Source organism: Lissotriton vulgaris, chromosome 3_1 (genome assembly GCF_964263255.1).
Source record: "Lissotriton vulgaris chromosome 3_1, aLisVul1.2, whole genome shotgun sequence".
In the NCBI taxonomy this organism is placed as follows: Eukaryota; Metazoa; Chordata; class Amphibia; order Caudata; family Salamandridae; genus Lissotriton; species Lissotriton vulgaris.
In genome coordinates, this window is record NC_141689.1 from 429,328,742 (window position 1) to 429,344,707 (window position 15,966).

Sequence of the window (15,966 nt, forward strand, 5' to 3'; positions counted from 1 at the left end):
TGCCTCTGTTTCCCTGCTTGCAATCCAGTGATTGTGCCCGCCGTTTTCGTGCCTCTGTTTCCTTGCTGGTGATCCGGTAATTGTGCCTGCCGTTTTTGTGCCTCGGTTTCCCTGCTTGTGATCCGGTGATTGTGCCTGCCGTTTTCGTGCCTCTGTTTCCCTGCTTGTGATCCGGTGATTGTGCCCGCCGTTTTCGTGCCTCTGTTTCCCTGCTGGTGATCCGGTGATTGTGCCCGCTGTTTTCGTGCCTCTGTTTCCCTGCTTGTGATCCCGGGATTGTGCCCGCCGTTTTCGTGCCTCTGTTTCCCTGCTTGTGATCCGGTGATTGTGCCTGCCTTTTTCGTGCCTGTTTCCCGCTTGTGGTCCGGTGATTGTGCCCGCCGTTTTCGTGCCTCTGTTTCCCTGCTTGTGATCCGGTGATTGTTCCCGCCGTTTTCGTGCCTCTGTTTTCCTGCTTGTGATCCCGTGATTGTGCCCGCTGTTTTTGTGCCTCTGTTTCCCTGCTTGTGATCCGTTGATTGTGCCCGCCGTTTTCGTGCCTCTGTTTCCTTGCTTGTGATCCAGTAATTGTGCCTGCCGTTTTTGTGCCTCTGTTTCCCTGCTTGTGATCCGGTGATTGTGCCTTCCGTTTTCGTGCCTCTGTTTCCCTGCTTGTGATCCGGTGATTGTGCCCGCCGTTTTCGTGCCTCTGTTTCCCTGCTGGTGATTGTGCCCGCTGTTTTCGTGCCTCTGTTTCCCTGCTTATTGTATGTTGAGCTCTTCCACTGAAGAGCTGTGGATTCAGCATCTGTTATGTGCTTGCTTCCCTTCCCCCTCACTGTGCTTGCTTCCCTGCTCCCTCGCTGTGCTTGCTCCCCTGCCCCCGGCTGTGCTTGCTCCCCTGCCCCCTGGCTGTGCTTGCTCCCCTGCCCCCTGGCTCTCTTGCCCCCTTGCTGTGCTTGTTCTCCTGCCCCCTGGCTGTGCTTGCTCTCCTGCCCTGAGCTGTGCTTGCTCTCCTGTGTGTGTGGCTCTGGGTGTGTATGTGGCTCTGGGTGTGTGTGTGGCTCTGGGTGTTTGTGTGGCTCTGGGTGTGTGTTTGGCTCTGGGTGTGTGTGTGTGGCTCTGGGTGTGTGTGTGGCTCTGGGTGTGTGTGTGGCTCTGGATGTGTGTGTGGCTCTGGGTGTGTGTGTGGCTCTGTGTGTGTGTGGCTCTGTGTGTGTGGGGGCTCTGTGTGTGTGTGGGAGGGGGGCTCTGTGTGTGTGGGGGGCTCTGTGTGTGGGGGTCTGTGTGTGTGTGTGGGGCTCTGTTTGTGTGTGTGGGGCTCTGTGTGTGTGTGTGGGCCTCTGTGTGTGCGTGGGGGGCTCTGTGTGTGTGTGTGGGGGGGGGCTGTGTGTGTGTGGGGGGTTGTGTGTGTGTAGGGGGCTCTGTGTGTGGGGGGCTCTGTGTGTGTGGGGGGCTCTCTGTGTGTGTGTGGGAGGGGCTCAGTGTGTGTGGGGCTCTGTGTGTGGGGGGCTCTGTGTGTGGCTGTGTCTCTGTGGCTCTGTGTGTGTGGCTCTGTGTGGATAACTTTTTTGTAGGTGGCTCTATGTGTGGGTGGCTATGTCTGTATGAGGGTGGCTCTGTGTAGGGGCTCTACGTGAATTACTCTGTGTGGGTGGCTCTGTATGTGTGTGTGTGTGGCTCTGTGTGGGTGTAAATGCAATAGGTCATGCATTTGCGAGTGATTAAGCTATTGGTATTGTAAATGACAATGCCATTTATTTAACGATTAAGCTATTGGCAATGTAAATGACAATGCCATTTATTTATGATTTAAAAAAAAAATCATGAGCAATGCCAATAGCTCTACCTTTAATAATGCCGAGACCATTCCATTGTAAATGCTTGTTTTCTTTTCCCAGGAAAGAAACACTCCGAACCCCAAACCTTCAACAAGGAGTTCAGCTCCTTCACTCACTTGCTCTTATTCAAGGAAAGGGTTTAAGCCCTGCTGCTTCAACAGTTCGCCCGCCACAACTGCTAAACAGTGTCACTGTCAAGCGGAACAATGTTGTCTATGTGCCCTTCTTCTGGGTTCATCTCTTGCCACTCCAACTGTCAGGGTACTAAATCCTTCATTGTGGTTTACTGGGAGAAAGAGGTGGGGGGTTCTATGTGCCTTTTATACTCATTATTTGCATTGGTTTTCATTTGGCGCAAGGATTTAGATTTGGTGCAGTGCTGCACTGTATGAACTTGGCAAATTCCAGTTTGTGGTGATGCTTATGGGTTTTCTAAATGTTGGGTTATGCCCACTTCCCATACATTTCTGGGCATTTTAAATAACGCAGGGACGTTTTTTTTATGCAGCATTGGCATTCATTCATATTCACACTAATAAGCAACTGTATTTGAAAATTGTTTGACACTACTGCAAGATTGTACTGGTACTATTGATTAGTAGGTCTAGGTCTTAGCTTAGAGCTGGGGCAGGAGTATGTTGTGGTCCACTATGTTGATTCCTATGAGCAGGCCTAGCAGTGTCAGCAAAGTGAGGCAGAGTTGTTATCTACATTGAGCAGATCTTCATACCATACAATGGATACTTTGGAATTCATGCCATGCAGAGAGCTTTAAGGGCATGGATACATTGGGCATTGGGCAATTGTTCAGGGCCCCCACCTTCCAAGGGCTCCTGATGAAGCTATTGAAGCAGAATGAAGTTTCTCCCTCTCTCCTTTCTCTTTCTTAACCTGTCTCACTCTGTTTACCCTGGTTCCTTCTAGCTCGGACTCGTTTTCTCTCTATCTCTATCTGTAAGCCAACTCTCTAGGTTTTTACTGTCACTGTCTCTACTTCGGTTGTATGTCAGTACAACGCGATCTTTTAGATCGTGGTACTTGACAACGCTGCCATTACAACGCAAGTCATTACAACAACTTGCGTTCGAGGGCGTGGATTGTGGAATATTTTAATTTTACATTCCAACACCAGTCCAGTAACAGTAGGGAAGGTGTTGGAATATAAAATTACATTATTCCCTAACCAACAGCGCCATCCAGTACAAGTCGTAATAACGACTTGCTTTGTAATGGCAGCATTGTTAAGGTAGTGCAGTGTAAACACTGCGTTGTAAACGATGTTCCCCCTCTACTTCATCTGTCACTTTATGATCTCTCTCTCTCCCTACCTAGCTTCCACCTCTTTATCTCTTTCTCTACTTCCGTCTGCCTCACTCTAAACGTAATATTACCTCCCTATGTCTACATTGCCTCTCCTTACCTAACACCACTCTACCTCACCTTTCTCCACTTTGCCCCTTTCACTGCCTCTCTATCTTGTTGCATTTCATGTGTCTCCATGTCAATGTTAACTAAATCATGGCTTCATTTCTTTTGGAACAGTAGTAGCAATCTCACTTTGGAGCAGGTACCGAATCAGAATGGTAGGACTGTCCTGTGGCACTGGTCTTTAGCAGTTATGGCCTCCCTGGCCAGGTGCATATCATGCCCAGGTATGGCAGATGCGTTCTCTGGTGCGAACAGAGCTTCCATTTCTGCAGTAACGCAGCTCCACTTTCAACCTAGGCAGCATTGACTTACAGAGGGTTGTCAGATGAGGCAGTGATGCTTGTTCTCACAAAGCCTTGGTGTAATTCACAGTGGGAACTGTGCACAGAGGCCAAGGGACCCCTTCCAGCATGGTTTGCTCCTGGATTGTTTCAGTGTTGTGGTCAGTTTTCACAGGGATTTACTTTCTGAATTGTCTCTCCATTTGCTGGGTCAGGTACCCTTACTCCCTCTCTTAGCAGGCAATCAGGCCATCAGGCAATCAGGCGCTAGACAGTTCTTCAGGTCCTCCAACAGAAAGTGGACCCTTCAGGGGCGTTTTCCCTTAACCATAGGGATATTGGCAGTCAGACAGACACCGGCCCTGGAGACACAACAGCTCTCTGACTACTTTGTGGAGCACTCCTTTCCTATTTAGGGGACAGGAGTTGGCCTAACAGCTAGGGTGTCGACCTTGAATCTGGGGAACTGGGTTCGATTCTAGGCAAATCACTCAATCTCCCCGTGCCCAACAAAAAAAATGAATATGTCCTCATGTAATGCAACTGGTGCTATGTAAAGCGCTCTGATACCCGATTCAGGTCAAGTTCGCGCTATATAAAACTTTATAAAAAATTTTTTTTTTAAATAAAGTGGGATGGTTTGTATTCCACTTTTGTATACATTTTCAAGACATGGGATGTGGATCCACTGTCCAAGGCTTCAGAACTGGGTTGGGTTGGTTCTCTTTCAAATATAATTTTCTGGCTGTTCAGTTGATACAGCAGATACAGCCTTTTTGCATGCTGAAGAAGTAAGAGTACACCATACCAGGGCACACTGAAGTGTCATATAGCTGCATCTGGTTGCCATCGCCTTCATGAAGCAACGTCCAGAAAACCTTCTCATCTTTTCACAGCTGAATTTGCAGTCCCACCCCTGGCCCCTAATATCTATCCAAAGGCAGTGATCAGGAAGAACTGAACAAAAGCCTTTTGTTATCACATTTCTCATTGAATTTTCCAAGGGGAGCCCTATCTCCATCCTCCCTCACTTCAGTATTGTGTCTGGGTCCCCACCCACCAGTCAGAGGAATGGAATTAATACATTTCGATTGTCTGGGGAAGCTATACTTATCCTCCACCTTGTGCCATGATAAATCAGGGTCATTTAGAATGCATCCCCCCAGTCCCAGGACTCAGAATCACATCACACACACATAGACTTACTACCATGCATGTGCTACACATTCACTGTGTACCCACTCACTAGACATATATGTGGAATATCAGTGCAAGATTTTGCTGCTTCACGTAACAGCAGAACTTTACATGAGAGAGGTCAGTAGACTACATTGATTCTGACAAAGAAATAAAGGTCTGGTCATACTAAAGGTTCACAAAATCCAGTATGATGCCACACCCGCGTCATGTGATTCCCCCAGGGCATGGACATACCCACTATGAAGGCACACTTGGTGCACTCCTCCAAATCACTGAAAAGGTGCTGAACCTCGTTGTAGTACTGTGTTATACATTGAAAACAAGAATGTGGAGCACATGCTGCAGTTAGGATAGAAATGTTATCATTAGAAGCACTGTCTGGAATAAAGCACTGGTTTGATTACCACACTCTGGTACCTTACATATTTGGTGACAAGGATGGGATGTGCTGTGCGGTAGCATGCTCTGGATCTTCTATGCTGTGGTGAAGGTCTATTTTACTCAGGACGAGGCCACCATTGAGTTATGACTACCAGCATTGAGGAAATATGTGCTGTGCTGTTTAGAAAGCCTCAGATTTTGGCACTTGAGTTTGAAGGTGCAGCTTTGTTGGAAATGTGTAGGGACGCTCACTCGCCAGAGGAGTGAGGAGGAAATCAGTTGCTCGCGAAGTATAGTGAGATTATTATTATTTTTTTTTTAATGTTTTTATTGGTATTTAAAACATTACATACATTACAAAAAAACATCCAATTGTCGTTCTTTGGAGGATCGTCGCCTAGGGCATTAGTAATGTGCTTCAACGGTTTGGCTTTGTTTGCTCTGGTAGACTGGCTAACAAGTAACATGTAACACATATGTTTGCCATTGGCTGGTGTCTAGTTAGAAACATAAAACATAAAGTGTTGGTGGTTGTTCGTGAAAGAAAAACAGGACCGAAAATTGATTTTAGGTAGACCTGTGTTGTTCTTTGTCTATGGTGGTTTGTAGGAGTCTATGAATTTGTCTAATTTCGACCACATCACCCTGTTGAGGTGTCTTCCGGGTGTGTTTCTGAGAGTAGTGTAGTCTGCCCCTCTAAGGAAGATCACCCAGTGCAGCCACCCTTTGAATGTGGCCTTGGAGGTGTTCTTCCAGTTGGTTAGTACTAACTTTGTTGCAGATGTGAGGAGGAAGTCAAGTAGGTCTTTCCTCTTGAGAGGTGATGTCTGGTGATATATGTGCTGTGACGATTGTGGCGAATGTTTACTTTAGGCTGCAGTTTAATGTCCTGTTTGTGAAGTCTAGCACTTGTTTCCAGAACTTTTTGACTTTTGTACAGCTGAAGATGAGGTGTTCTAGGTCCCCTCTTTCTATTCCGCAAATCCAGCGGGTATCGTGGTCTTTCAGACCTATTGAGGCTAGTCGTGCCGGTGTTCAGTGCGGTTTGTGGAGTATCCAGAATTTAGTTTGTGCTAGCACTGGGGATATCATATTTTTTGATGGGGATGCCCACAGTGTTTGTAGCTGCTGTTCTGTGAGTTTGGATCCTATCTGGGTTTCCCAGTAGGCCGTCTTTTTATCGTTAAGTTTCGTTGAGACAGGTGGGAGTAGTTTGTATAGGAGTGAGACTTGATGTCCTGTCTGGTTTATGTTTTCCACAAACTGGAATATGGATGGGGTCTGTTTATGTAGTTTTGACTTTGCTAAGGCTGTTTAGATAGCTAGGAAGTTGTAAAATTCTATATCAGGGAGGTTATGTTTTTTTTCAGGTTGTTGAAGGTGTATGGCTTCCCTTCTGCTTCCAGATGAGCTGGGAACATAAATCCTAGTTTCCTCCATGTATTCACGTCTATTGTTTTCCTTCTGTATTTAAACTTGGGGTTAGACCAGAGTGTCTCCCACTGTGAGTTCTTGATGCTGATTTCTAGGTTGCGGACAACTTGTAGTGCGTGTCTTGTTTTCTTTAGGATCGGATTGTTGTTGAGTGCTTGCTTGTTAGATGTGAGCAGTGTGAGTGGGTCTGTGTCTTTTAGCATGGCTTTCTCTATGGCTAGCCATGTTGGTGTGTATCGTTGTGTCTGGAGCAGCCAATGCCTTTCCTGTCTGGCTATGAATGCTAGTTGGAACGTTTTCAGATCCGCTATATTGAGCCCGCCCACTTTTTTTCCTAGTCTAAGCTTTTGGAGGCTTATTCTGGCTTTTTTCCCCTTTCCATATAAATTTGTTGATCATTTGGTCTATTTTCCTGTGGAAGTCTTCTGTCATGGGCAGGGGAAGCATGTCTGCTAGATAGTTGACTATAGGGGTTACCATCATTTGATAGTGTCTATTCTGCCCCACCATGTGAAGAACTTGGGAGACCACATGTCTAGTAGGTCTTTTATCTTTCCCAGCGTGATCTTCTCATTCAGTTCTAGGGTGCTTTTGAGGCTTCTTTTAAATTGGATACCCAGATATTTGACGGATTTTGGTTGCCGAGCTAGGCCTGAGTCTCCTATAACATCTCTGGTTGTGTGTATGTTGAGCAGCATACATTCTGATTTGTCCTTATTGAGTTTGTAGCCTGAGTGTTTGGCATATGTTTCGATTGTACACATGAGTGCTGGTATAGAGTGGGCTGGGTTGTTCGTTAATATGAGAAGATCGTCCGCGTAGGCTGGGATTTTGGCTGTGGTATTGTTGATTGTTATCCCTGTAATGTCCCTGTTCACTAGGGTGTCTCTGATCAGGGGCTCTAGGGCTAGTAGGAACAGTAGCGGGGACAGCATGCATCCTTGTCTCGTTCCTCTTTCCAGTTCGAATGGGGTAGATGAGCCTCCATTTATGGCTATTTGCGCTTTTGGTTTTTTGTATAGCGCCATGACTTTCTTTGTGTATTCATCACCTAAGTTGTAGGCGTGCATGCATTTCTCAAGGAAGTGCCAGGAGACTCTGTCAAATGCCTTTTCAGTGTCTAGTGTGATTGCGACCGCTGGGTGAGGTGAATTTGAAGAGTGTTCTATGATTTGGCACAGGAGTCTCGTATTGTCGTGGGACGTGCGAGATTTCACGTAGCCTACCTGCGTGTTTCCAATCAGCTGGGGTAGTATTTTGTTTATTCTTGTGGCTAGTACTTTGGCGTATATCTTGCAGTAAACGTTAATTAATGATATGGGGCGGTAGTTTTTGCTCCATTGTGGGTCTTTACCTTCTTTTGGAATGACAATTATATTGGCTAGTGTCATTGTTTCTGTTAGTGACCCTTCTTCTGCGCAGTGGTTGAAGGTTATGGCTAGAACCGGGAGAAGAAGCTCTTTGAACTTTTTGTAAAAGGGTGCTGTATAACCATCTGGTCCTGGGGCTTTATTATCTTTTAGTGAGTTTATAGCTAATGCTATCTCTGTCTCTTTGAAATCTTGGGCCAGTGTTTTCGCTTCATCTTTCGTTATCTTGGGTAGGTTGAGTCTGTTTTGGTAGTCTGTGGTGCAGGCCTTGTCGATGTTATCATCATTTGTGTATAGGTATTTGTAGAACTCCATGAAAGTGTGTAGGATTTCCTTGTGTCGAGTGTGTGTTTTGTTATGCTGGTCTGTGATTTTGGCGATGCAGTGTTGCCTCTGCTTGCGTTTGAGGTATGTCGCTAGCCTTTTTCCTGCTTTGTTTGCTTCGCAGAGCTTGATCTGTTTGTACTTTCTTATCCACAGACCCGCCCTTTCACTGAGGATTCTGTTGACTTCGTATTTCTTTCCTGTGAGTGCTAGGAGGATCTCTGAATTTGAGGTGTTTTATGTCCTTTTCTAAATTGTCTAGTTGTACTTTTGCTTCTCTATCTCTCCTGGCTTTGATTTCTATTAGATTACCTCTGACGGTTGCTTTGAGGGCATCCCAAAGGTATTTGGGGTCGGTGTCTGGTGTGTCGTTCTCGTTTATGTCGTTTTTGATTGCCTTCTCAATCATGTCTATGTCATCTTGTTTTGCAATTGTTGTGTTGTTAAACCGCCATCTCCGGGTGGTGTGGTCGTTGTGCCTGCCTGCTAGGTGTAGACTAATGCAAGAGTGGTCAGAGACCGTTCTGGCCGCAATATCTGTGTGCTCTATTAGGTGCGTGTGTGTTCTTGAGATGAGTATGTAGTCAATACTGCTGTATGTGTTGTGTGGGTTGGAGTAGAAGGTGTAATCCCTGGTGTTTGGGTGCTGTAGTCTCCACAGGTCTTGGAGCTCGAATCTGTTGCAGATATTTTTCCGGACGTTGTGGGATGCTGGGGGTCTCGTTTGGGTATTTGATTGTCTGTCGAGGGGGAGGTCTAGGACCATATTGAAATCTCCCGCTACAATGTTCAAGTTGTTTTCTCCAATTTCCATGTTACCCCCTCCCAGAATGTTGTGTCATCTGTATTTGGGGCATATATGTTGGTTACTGATATTGTTTCTTCTGCTCTTTTGAGTTGAGTGTATAGAAGTCTACCTCCTTCATCATGCTCTACGCTTTCAATTGTTATCTTGGACTTGGAGCTAACTAGGGTGATTACTCCTCTCTTTTTCCCCCCAGCTGGTGAGCAGGCTAGCTGGCCTATCCATCTCGCTTTAATCCTATTCGCATCTTCTATTGATAGTTTTGTTTCCTGCATGAGGATGATGTCACATTTGGGTTTTGCTAGATAGTCTAATATTTTTTTTCTTTTGACTGGGTGGTCCAGGCCCTTGACATTTAGGGATATAACCTCAAGGTCGGACTGGAGTATGTCTGTTTTACTCATTATGGTGGTGTGTCTGCCGCGGTCTTACCGGCTTGTGCATGCAGCGGTTGTTGGGTGTTTGTGGTCTACCTGTGCGAGTGGCGGATGTTTTGCTCGATGGGTCATGTTTTCTGTCTAATGGATCGTTAGGGATCTGGACATGACTAACTTGACAAACGTTGTTAATTGTCCATTCTTTTTCGTGTCCGTTCCCTTGCTTTGTGTGTCAGTTATTTGTTTCTCCTTCGGCTTTATTCTACTTCATTGTCATGTGAAGCTCTTCTTTTTGTTGTCGAGGTCGAAATTTCCATTTCTTGTCGTTCTGCTGTTGCACAAGTATTGTGCTAGGTCTGCGGGGTCTTCGAAAGTTGTAGTTTTTCCTTTGTTAATACTCTGAATCTTGTAGGGCCGACGAAAGAGTAGATGATATTTTCCTGATGTCTACAGTTGATTTAGAATAGTCTTGCGTGAGGATGATCTTATTACCACACCATTGCAGGTTTGGGATTTTTCTTGCAACTCCGAAGATGGCTTCTGTGTGATGCGAGCGCAGTGGTTTGTATATAATTGGTCTTGGTGTTTGTCTGTTGCTTTGTTTGTATGCAGGTACTCTGTAGGCTTTGTCCAGTTCGAATGGGTTTTCGAATTTGAGATTTGTTAGTTTTGGTATGAGGTCCTGTAGCATAGCCACGCAAGATCCCGCTTTGTCCTCTTCACCCGCCGGAATGCCCAGAATTCTTAGGTTCCCCTTTCTTTGTTAGTCTTCGAATTCTGCAGCTTGCTTTTGTAGGTCTGTCATTGCTTTAGCAATGTTTCCCATTGTCTTGCTCGTGATCTGTGCTTTGTCTTCTATGTCGCTCACTCTCTGCTATACTGCCGATATTCTGTTGTTGGCCATGTGGATGTCTGCTCTGTATGCTGCCAATTCAAGTTGTATGGCGTTGGTAGTTTTTTTCGTTGATTTGGCCAATTTGTGCACATCTGCTAGTTTTTTTAGTATGCTATCTAGCGTGCTACTTATATCCAATTTCTGCTTGAAGGGAGAATCTGGAGCGCCTTCTGGTTTCGGCTTTTTCAGTTGTTCAGCTTTCCATCGCTCCCTGCCATTTTGCGTATTCCTCTTTTGCTTTGAATGAACTCAAATTTCCTGTTGTTGCGCGGTGGTGCCTGTAAAGTGGCTTCACTCTTTTGACTGTTTGCACCCTCCTTGTTTTGTTTTGTTTCTGGTCTTGTGCTTGAGCTTTCTTCCTTATCGCCCTTTGTTCCCCCCGGAGCTCTTCTGGGAGCTTTGCGCTCCTTGTCTTTCGATTGCCGTTTCGCCGTTGCATCTGTTGCTGCTGCTCTTTTACTGTTGTTTAAGTTGTGTGCTTCAGATGATTCTTCGGTGTGTTCTGTCAAACGAACTATGGCTGTCTTTCTTTTTTGGTACTCCTCTTTGCCTTCTCGCTGCTTTTGCTCTGGCCGGTGTTATGGCCTCCTACGTGGTGTCTCGGTGGCGGTCTCACTTTCGTTCTGTAGTGTGTCTGGCTTCTTTGTTGGTGTGGCCAGATGTGGTATTGTTATGTTTTGACAGCTCTTTGTGTTAATATCGGCTGCTGCGGCCGGTTTGGTACCTGGCGCTGTTGTCTCTTTAGTCCTCGTTGTCAGGTTGTTAGGGTCTGTCTTTGTTTTTCAGATAGGCGCTTTGTTTGTGCTCAAGGACTGGCTTTTATTGCTCTCTTCTTAATCTTACAGCTATTCTTAGTCTTATGCGCTTGGCCCTTGTTATTTGGATGCCTTTTTAGTTTAGCACTGGCGTTCAGGAGTTTAGTGCTTGCCCAATGCTCTCTACCTCTACCAATAACCAGCTGATGTCTTCCTCCGTCAGACCTTGGTGTGTAGTATTAGTCGTGGCGCTTCTGTTGCCTTTGGTTTTGTTTTGTGTCCGTGTTGCTGCGGCACACGGTGGGGGTGCGGGGTTAGTGCCTTCCGTGGACGCATATGGTGTTGGCTTGGGTAGGATTAGTCTCTTCGCACACTCTTCGTTCTCTGCTCCTTTCGGTTAGCTGCTGGGTTGCGGGCGCGGTAGGCTCAGTGGGCCCCGTAGGCTCTGCAGCGTTTTTCGCGTATTGTGGCTCTTTGTTTCTCCTTGCCCGCCCTTTGCAAGATGGCGGCCCTCATTCGGGTTTGCAGTTTCGGTTTTACTCCCTTGTTGTCGCTCGTTTTTCTTCTTGACTTCCGCGGTGCGGCGCTGGATGTGTCTAGCTTGCTGCCGGTTGGTGTCAAGGATCTTAGCACGCTGTGTTATTTACAATCGACCTCGCAAGTTGCCCCCTGTCTCGTGTCTCTTTATCTTTCCTGCTTTGCCCCACCCAAAATGGCGCCCCTTTGAGCTATACTTATTTAGCTTAAGTAAAAGGGAGGGGGGGGTTAGGATATTCTGTCTTATAATATGACAGGTCTTTTTAACATATGTGGTTTATTGACCATGATAACAGTATTTATAGTATGCATTTTGTTTTCTAATTGTTGCACGAATACTGCATTTTAGGACACAATGGTTTGAATAAATATTCTAAACTTCCTTCATGTCTCTTATTAATAATATTATGGACTAATATGAGTAAGAGAGCGAAATGGTGTGTCCTGTTATGGATATCCCTGAGTGGGTCAAAAGTGTTGCATTCTGTGGTGCCAATTCACTTGTTTCTCTGGTTAGGAGGGCAAGTGAAGTACTGAAGCTAGTCGGACTCGGGCTCATAAATACTGAGGTGGTATGGCGACTCAGTCCCTACATGCCGATGTTCTATGGTGCCAAGCATAGTTCTGTTCAAGAGCAGAATCCCTGCAATACTGAGAAATATTGTTTGAAATGCATTTTGTATTCTGAAGACTCACAACCATATCCAAACACAAAATTGTGATAGTTTAGTTAAAATAGAAATAATAACAATATTTGTTGTCTTTCTTTAAACAAAACAAACATCTTTCAAGAGATTAGAAAAATAATGGAGGCCAAACAAATACATATACATGAAGAACAAGAGAATGTTTCTTCTATCATTTTTCAGATTCCAATGCCCTTTGACATGCCTGATCAGCAAACTTTAGCTCCAAGATGGGAAAATAAAATTTTCAGTAGGTTAAGGGTAAAATCTGTCTTGATGAGTGAGCAAGAGATCTATTACTAAATCTGATAGGAAATGCAGTAGAGGATTTAATTATGACTTTTCCTAAAGAAGATGTAAGTACTCACAGAAGGCTTATAAAGTGTCTTAATGAAAAATTCGACCAGCAACAGAATATGGATTTCGAAAGATACAATTTCAATACTGCCTATGAAACAGAAGACGAGTCATTTGACGGTTTTGTTAGAAAGTTACCCAAACTAGTTACATTCTGAAACTTTGACAAATTCAATAATGAGGATACTATACATTTTAGAATAATTGGAGGAAGCAATTTAAAAAGAGTTTAGAAAAAACTACTAGTGAAAACATATGATTTGCCAACTATTTTAAAGATGTTTCCCACAAAGGTACAACCAAATATTCAAGAGGTAAACATGAAAATGGGGCTTTTAAAAACAATGGAACAACCTCGACAAATGTCAATTAAATATGAAAAAAGGAAGGAAAAAAATGACTAACTAAAAAGGATAAAAAAGCAGTGCTATATGGGTGGTTTCCAATTTCCTCACATAGCAAATTGTCTAGCTTTGGGGGCAACATGTCAGAAATGTGGAAGAAGTAACCATTTTGCAGTTGTGTGTAAAACCAAGATGAAGATTACGTCAAAGAGAGATATAAAAGGATGGAAAAAACAGGGGGGAAAAGTAATGACAAGTACATTAAACAAATAGAAGATCATGAGACTGAGGGACTGATTTATATTTCGGCGTACGGGCTACTCCGTCACAATGGTGATATATCCCGTCCGCCAAAATATGAATCCCATAGGATATTATGGGATTTATATTTTGGCGGACAGGATGTCTGTCACCGTTGTGACAGAGTAACTCGTCTTCCGAACTCTAAATTAGGCCTAGTGTCGGTACAAGAAGATCATTCAAAGGAACGGTTATGTACGATGCAGGAAACACCTACTATAAATTCAGAACAAATGCGCTTAATACAAAGGGATCATATAAAGAAAACGGCTGCAGTTAAATTCCTTGTAGGCTCACATAAAGCAGCGACATGGAGCGAAATGCAACATAATATGTGCACTAGAATCTGAGAAAATGGTTGACAAGCCTACAATAAATCCATCTAATGTGAAAAATATTCAATGGGGTGCCAGACATCCTGTTAGTAAAAAAGGAAAGTTCAAATACACTCTTACATACGGGAACACGACAAGTAAAGATGAAATTCATGTTCTAAAAGGAGAAGTTCTGGGTCCTTGTTTGTAAAGCAATGTTACTGCTCAACTTATGGGTTTGATTTGATTTCAATGACATTTCATATCACAATGCAACATCCAATTCTGGGAAAATATCCAGGACTATTCCAAAATCTAGGCAAGTTGAAAGGAAAAGTGAAACTGAATCTGCTAAACCAGTAGTACAGTTGCATAGGAGAGTTCCAATACATCTACAAAATAAAGTGAAGAAAGAAATTAAATTTCTATTGCAACAATATATAATTGAGCAAGCAACTTGCCCAATGCATTGGGGTACTCTAATAGTTGTGGTTCTAAAGAAAAACACAGACAAGATCAGAATATGTGTAGATATGAGAATTCCTAACACGGCTAATGAAAGAGAAGGACTTCCAGGACCACATTTGAATGATATGATAAGCAAAGGCTATCATCAGCTGGAGATTGATTTGATTTGATTTGATTTGATTGGGCTGATGAGGCCGCGGATATTGACTTAGCTAAGGCTATTCAAGAGGGGTTCTCCATTTGCAGAGTAGATAGGAAAGAGAAACGAGGAGGTGGTTTGGCAATCATCTCTAAAGACAGATTTAAGGTTAAAAGCTCGGAGAAAGGTAGTAATCAGAATTGTGAGACACTATCTTTTCAGATCAAAATCACTAACAACTATACTTTTAACGGCCTTTTAATCTACAGGCCTCCTAGAGCCAAAACACCTGTGATCGATTTACTTAGTCCTTTTACTAGAGTCAAGTGTGAAAGGCCCTGACTACACCATTTTGGGGGATTTTAATTTACATTTAGAGAAAAGTTTGGACTCTACGGTATCAGCACTTAAAGACTCGCTGGCCAGTTTTGCTTTGGAACAAAGAGTCTTTCAAGACATGCACCGTGCAGGACACTCCCTTGATGGAATTTTCACTTCCTGTCAGGGCCTAAATAATGTGGCCACGCTTCAAGTTCCTTCCGATCATAAGGTGATTACGTTCTCATTGGAAGTGAAAGAAGATACAGGTAGGCCCACTGATTCACTTAGGAAGTTTTCCTATCGGGACCGGTCAAAAACCGACTCACAGGGGCTGGTAGACAAGCTACAATCATCCTGCCCAGTCCTCACCCCAGACAGCAATGTAGCTTATGATCAACTCAGGGAGTGGATTAATGCTCCAGTCCATGTCGCCGTTCCACTAAGACAGGTTATTTTTAAGCGGAAATCCCCTTCTCAGCCATGGTTCTCAGAGGCCCTTAGGGCGCAGAAGCAGAAATGCAGAAGAGCCGAGAAAAAGTGGAGAACCAACTATGACGTAGGGCAAAAAGAAGACTACAAAGCTGCACTGGCCATGTATAAAAATCTGATTATGGCGGAAAAATGTAGCTTTTTCACGAAAAACATTAATGAGACAAAAAATTCTAGCAAAGCTCTTTTTGCCACAGTGAAAAAATTAACATAATTGGAGAACAAGAGCACAGCAGCAATTACCTCAGAGTTCTGCAATTTGCTCGGCAAATTCTTCGTTAACAAAGTCTAATTAGTATATGACTCTTTTAAAAGCTTTCACTCAGGCACACCTAAGCAGACATCTTCAGAACCCATTAAAGAAGTTGAGGGGCTGCTACAGAGTCCAGGTGTCATATTTGTACCACCAACTGTAGACCAGATTCTGCAAGAGGTGAAGTCCACCAGATCAGGCAGCCCAACGGACCCCTGTCCACCTAAAGTGGTGCAGCTCTTTCCGGAATTGCTAAATTCTCAATTGGAGAAACTGTTCTCTCAAATATTAAAATCTGAGATGTTCCCAGACGCCTGGAAAACCACCTCGGTGATGCCTCTCCTGAAAAAATCTAACTTAGACTGCGAGGAGTCGGGCAATTACAGGCCCATTGCCAGGATACCCTTCGCTGCGAACATTTTGGAAAAACAGCTGAATAAACAGCTGCCACTTTTCCTCGCGGAGGGAAACATACTCGATCACTCACAATTCGGTTTCCGAGCGGGACATGGGACAGAAACGGCTCTGTTAACAGCGGTGGAAGAACTCAGGAGTGTCTTGGATGGAGGAGGGAAGGCCGCCTTGGTACTACTGGACCTATCGGCGGCCTTCGATACGGTCAACCACGAGACACTCTTGACCCGTCTGGCCGAGGTCAAAGTTCATAGCTCGGCATGTGCTCTTCTGG

General features: G+C 44.5%; 1 pseudogene; it reads left to right on the plus strand.

Annotated features, from left to right (window-relative positions):
• LOC147726596 (uncharacterized) overlaps positions 1-6,520 on the plus strand; it is a 50,887-nt pseudogene extending 44,367 nt beyond the window's left edge.
• Positions 6,521-15,966: the final 9,446 nt, after the last annotated feature.